Source organism: Haliotis cracherodii, unplaced genomic scaffold, assembly GCF_022045235.1.
Source record: "Haliotis cracherodii isolate W230 unplaced genomic scaffold, xgHalCrac1.p SCAF_4, whole genome shotgun sequence".
Classification (NCBI taxonomy): Eukaryota; Metazoa; Mollusca; class Gastropoda; order Lepetellida; family Haliotidae; genus Haliotis; species Haliotis cracherodii.
Window position 1 is genome coordinate 62,842,327 of NW_027266297.1, and position 6,000 is coordinate 62,848,326.

General features: G+C 41.0%; 1 protein-coding gene across 1 annotated transcript in view; it reads left to right on the plus strand.

Annotated features, from left to right (window-relative positions):
* Window positions 1–4,268, plus strand: part of LOC139479586 (cell death abnormality protein 1-like) — a 68,772-nt gene extending 64,504 nt beyond the window's left edge. The window contains exon 13 of the mRNA XM_071262424.1: window positions 620–4,268. The gene's annotated coding sequence lies outside the window, so the exon portion shown is untranslated. The remainder of the gene's footprint in view (window positions 1–619) is intronic.
* Window positions 4,269–6,000: the final 1,732 nt, after the last annotated feature.

Genomic DNA, 6,000 nt, shown 5'->3' on the forward strand with positions numbered 1-6,000 from the left:
GGATGCCTACTTCTCGCCTTAATGTATTACACCAAAATTCTACATAGATGTTATCAATGAGTCAGTCCATCTTTTCAAAATATTACCAGGAATAACAAGTAAAAAACAATGATCAGGGTTTGATTAAGGGCAGGTGATGAAGTGGCAAGTTTTAGTTGTATCTGCAATTTATCAAACCAGTATAGCCAGGCATCATCTTGCACGTTTTAAAACCACTTTTGCTTTGACTCTAAGAAAATTTGCAAAGTTTACGAGTTTATGGATACATGTCTGTGTTGTTCGTTCATGTGAACGTCGCTTTCCTCAAAAAGTATATTTTTTCTGTATAATATGCTCCATATGGAATCTTTGGTAAATAGCCTCTTTACCAGACAATATGCATTATGTGTTGGGAATACACATCTCTTTTCAATTGTCCGAATGCTATTTTACAATAAGAAAACATACAAATGTATGGATCATTAAACACATTGACGTTTTCATCCAGATTCTTACACCGTTATCAAGCTGTAGCGTCCACAGCCAAGTGATAAGAAGTATATATTTATGAATTGGTGTAATAAGCAGATGATTAACATGCACGCGCCTCTCGGTAAGACAGCTAAATCATATATTGCAGAGTACACGCTTTTGTCAAATGATACAGAGGATCACTGAACCTGACCAGAGCATCAGCTACAATGTTGTTCACCAAAGTTCTTCCTGATGAAACCCTGCAAAACCTCCATCAATGCATTTCCAAACGAGATCAACAGCTGGATACCAACCTCTCCATATACACAGCCACCAGAGTCATCTCAATCTTCTTCACCTGGGGAGACGACACCACCAAACAGATCCACGGGTTCCATTTTATTGCTATACTGTTTTGTTCGCATGTTCTTATTATCTTCAACCTGTCCATATTTCTAATACAAGAAACCTTCAAATCTGAAATATATGCGATTTATGTTCAAATTATATGTAAATAGCGTTACATACATACATACATACATACATACATACATACATACATGTTGTTTTCCGTTAATCACTAATATTTTGTAACCAATAGTTAAGGTTACAATGATATATGAAAATCTGATCTGTTTTGTATTATCGTTCTGTAAGAACGTGGTTAGTATTTGTTTATGTGTCCTTGTGTATCGTTGCCATAAAAGGTTATGGTACATACAGGTTATCACGCTCGTGTGTTCTGTATGAGGAATGATCATTGTACCTGGCGAGCCTTGTTGAGCTAAATACATAGTGTTTATTCCTAATACAGGATTACCATCCCAAAACACACAATTCTTATATTCTACCGTTGGAAAATGTATTCTTATCTCTCACAAACAATGCAATTTTTCCTGGAATGTGCGCCTTAATGTATTACGTCTCAAAATGATCAGTCAGGTAGACTGGTTCACCGAACGAACGGTCGGTCGGAATTGGACAAAAGACAATAGAGTTTCAAAAGACACTTCTTTTTAGACACTTATTTTCTGTATCTGAGACTATTATTTTGATAATGCTTACAAACACGTGTTAAATAATTTGCCTCATTGATCATTTGAAAAATGTCTACAAAGGTTTGTTTTGGTTCGTGTTTCTGCACGTGAGCTGTGTGACGGGGCATCAGTTCGGCGGCGAAACAAAGGCATCAGAGTTTCCTGGCTACTGTTTGAGGTAGTTATTGCCAACGTTTTCGTCTGCCTTAGAACAAGCCCTTTTCTGGTGTCCCCCGCCGTGATGTTGCTGGAATATTGCTAAAAGCGGCGTAAAACCATACACACTCACTCACTCCACTGTGACAAAAAAACGTATATAAATTATACTTTGCAGCAGTCGCGTCGGCTGCGTAGTGGACGGGAGCAACATTTGTCAGTGAAATGCTGCAAAGATAGTAATAAGTCCCGGGGACAAAATGACCACCAGCAGACAAATCAACTTAGTTCATGTTTTAAAAATGGCCAACATGTGCATACAGACAGTAATTTGTCTGTTTTTTTAAGGTGAAGTATATCATCTACAAACGTTGCTGCATTTGAGTAGTATATGTATGAGTTTGTTTTGCTTATATCTATCAGTCAGTTATACCCATCGCTCCTCTCGAAGCATAGGCCGCCGATAACAGTCAGCCAGAGTCCTCGGTCCTGGGCTGCCCTCTCTAGTTGTTTCTAGGTGTGTCCCATCTTCTTTCTTTCTGCCTCGAGGTCCCGTCGCCAGGTGTTTCTTGGCCGTCCTCTTTTTCGTTTTCCCTGGGGGTTGGAGGATTCTTCTCAGGCAGCTGTTGATGAAAGTCTCCACTTTCCTGGTGGTGGTCTTTGTTGTCCTCCATGTCTCGGCTCCATACAGTAGCACTGACTTGGCGTTGGAGTTAAACAGCCTGAGTCGAGTCGATACTACCTTAGAGTTCCATATGTTCTTCAGCTGCAAGTATGCTGTCCTTGCCTTGCCGATTCTTGCTCTGACGTCTGCGTCTGTGCCTCCCTGCTTGTCAATGATGCTGCCCAGAAATCTAAAGGCCTTCACTTCTTCCAGCTCGCTTCCATGCAGTGTGACTGGGTCCTCGCTTTTCGTGTTGATCTTGAGGATCTTGGTCTTGCCATCATGGATCTTGAGACCAACCTGTGAAGAGGTGGTTTCCAGCTCTGTTGTCTTGTCCTGTATCTGTTAGTGGCTGTGAGAGCTTATATCTATACACCTGGAGAAATATTAAGCGCCCTCTGCTATTTTTGCCATGAGATTTGAAAACATGCGCACTGGTCCTAAATCTATGACACGATAACGAAAGCAACAACCGTGACATTTAGGAATCGAATATTTAGGCGGGCCATATGATTGTTGTGATGGCATTCTGTTGGAGGTAGCGGTCGGGAATTGTGAGGTCTCGAGTTGTTGTCTATATTGAAGGGTCTGGTTTATATCCCGACGGTGGTCATCACAGTGTGGCACGACGATCGGGTAAAGATGTCAATGCACAGTAGCTATCTCCAGTTTGCAGTCATAGGACAAGCAACCCGACATCATGACTGATCCTCCACCAAAGGGGACTGTGTGACAAACGCTCATGGGAAGGTGTGTCGTGTTTCTTTGCCGCCAGACCCGAATTAGCCGGATTGTGACACCAACAAGAACCTGATCTCATCCTACCAGTGAATATTCCAGCATGCCCTCAGGTTCCAGCCACGCTTCGCCGTACACCATGCCAAACGATCCCTGCGATGACGACATAACAGCAGAGGCACTTGGTCACATTTATCAACATTTATTAGGTTTCTGCAACTACTCTATAACAATGTAGTCTCTGCCGCTTCACATCGTAATTATTATATTTGAGGTAGCTTAATTAACACGGACTAGAAATTAATTATCTAACTGCCAAAACTAATTGAGTTTTTTTCTAAATACTATTTTCAGCCTGGTGGGTTTCAACATTGTAGACGAACATGTAGGCGTTTAGGCATGACTACGTTTGCAATTTGCAAAGTTCATGTCAATTATAAGAGTAAACACTTTGCTAGATTAATAGAAAATGGAATTCTCCATGACAAACAGGCCGACTGTGTTTGTGCAGATATTTTTTTATCCTTTTTTTGACTGATACTGTTACTGTATCATTATGAAAACAAATTATTGTCCATTACTGCACTAAACATCAAGGTTGCAGGTGCATGTTTTAGTTAGACTTGCCTTTTCCATTATTACTGTATTCAACAGTGTATCATACTCGAGCTTTAGCAATTATTTGTAACCTTAGTTTTACCGTTTTGCTATTGGTATGTAGACGGAATTTCAGCTATTCAGTAACTTTTTATTTTTTTCCGATTGCCTTTTCTCAATAAATGTGTATTAGACGCTTTCACTTTGTATTGTCTTTGTCCAGTATTTGTTGACATGTTAATATATTTCAAGAACCTACTGCATAATATAATGTGTGAACCAGATAAGAAGTTATGTAGAGCGCATTGCTATAACATACAGTTAATCCATGTGTGGTTCTATTAGAAAGAACGAAATATACTGTTTCTGTTGAGTGTTTTGTTATGAAAAGAAATTATTGTGCATTACCGGACGTAAACATCAAGGTTGCAGGTGCATGTTTTAGTTAGACTTGCCTTTTCCATTATTACTGTATTCAACAGTGTATCATACTCAAGCTTTAGGAATTATTTTAAACCTAAGTTTTACCGTTTGGCTATTGGTATGTAGACGGAATTTCAGCTATTCAGTGACTTTTATTTTTTTCCGATTGCCTTTTCTCAATAAATGTGTATTAGACGCTTTCACTTTGTATTGTCCTTTGTTCAGTATTTGTTGTCATGTTATTTTTTTTCAATTGCCTACTGCATAATATAATGTGTGAACCAGATAAGAAGCCATGTAGAGCGCATTGTTTAATATACAGTTAATCAATGCGTGGTATTAGAAAGAACGAAATATACTGCTTCTGATGATATAAGGTAAAAGCATCTGCAACAAACATAACAAATATGCCCGATTCTGCGTGTATCTAAATCCACATCTTCTACAGGATGAGGCCAGTGAAGATCTGGGGTAGAATAGGTATTCAGCAACCCATGCTTGCCGTAGAGGCGATTATGCTTGTCGTAAAAGGCGACTAACGGGATCGGGTGGTCAGGCTCGCTGACTTGGTTGATACATGTCATCGATCCCAATTGCGTGGATCGATGCTCATGATGGCAATCACTGGATTGTCTGGTCCAGACTCGATTACTTACAGACCACCGTCATGTAGCTTGAATATCACTGAGTGCGGCGTTAAACAACAAACAAACAAACAAACTACAGGATGATTTTGGATGTGTACCTCATTAAGCAATACTTCAGTCATCACTGCATGTGAGCTGAATGTGGGAGGGAATTTAAAACAATGCAGGTCTCAGACGTTTACCACATTAATTAAACACACGAACAAGGTACAGTATGTGTATGGAGCTATCACATTAGCGTACCTAAACACATGACTGAGTGGGTTCAGTTCAACGCCAATTAACGTTTTACAGGAGAGGCATGCTGGGTAAGTGAACGGGGCGATGGACAGGCTCTCAACATGTGTGTGAGTTCGGTTTAACGCCCCTTTTAACAGTATTCCAGTTATGTAGCTTGTTGTGGGGGGAAAGCCTAAAGTGATGCAGACGTCTCAGACGTTATCACCCCGGTGAAACCTACGAGCACAGGTATGGTGCTAACAAACCTAGAAATATAATCGGGGCGAACCGGGATTCGAACCCACAATCATAGGTTCCTGGTGTGCTCAAGGGACGCATCTCTGTACAACGTATCGCGGCGCCTTAGACGACGGGGCCACCCAAGCCGCCGCTCTCAAGATGGGTATCGATTCGGAGATATATGGAACTAAATTGGGAACTTACTTTTAGCCAAACAACTGAAAGGTTGCTATTAGGGGCTACATCAAGATCGGAGACTTTTCTCTATGTCTTGTAGTTGGGCCTTTTCCTGGAAAGGAAATGTGCACGGTTACAACCCAACAGTCAATAATAGTCACGGTATCTTAGAAATTACAACGCTGAAGCACAGGCTCCTGACGCAGGATAGAAATATTACTGAAACACCGAAACCATATAAATACACACGGTACATCACTCGCCATCAGGGAAGTAAGCAAGAATCTTCGCGCTCATTGGCATCGAGTGCTGTGATTGGTCCGCGTTCCAACCATAACAAAGTTTACGTACATGGTGATATTTACCAATCAGAGCGCTCGACGCCATTGAGCTCGGAGATTTTTGTTTACTTCCGTGACCCGACAGCCGCGACTGAGCCAATGTTTCGATAAAATCACCCGATATAGGTAATACAGTGCAAAACATTAGGGTTTGCGGCATGCAGGGCATATGTGGAAGGAGGTGGGGACGTATTGTGAATTCGGCATCGAACGAGACATCGAACGTTTCCTTTCAATTTAAACGATTTCAACTTCGGCTAAGATGGCGATAGACGTACCTTGTCTATTTCTATATATGGTTTCGGTGT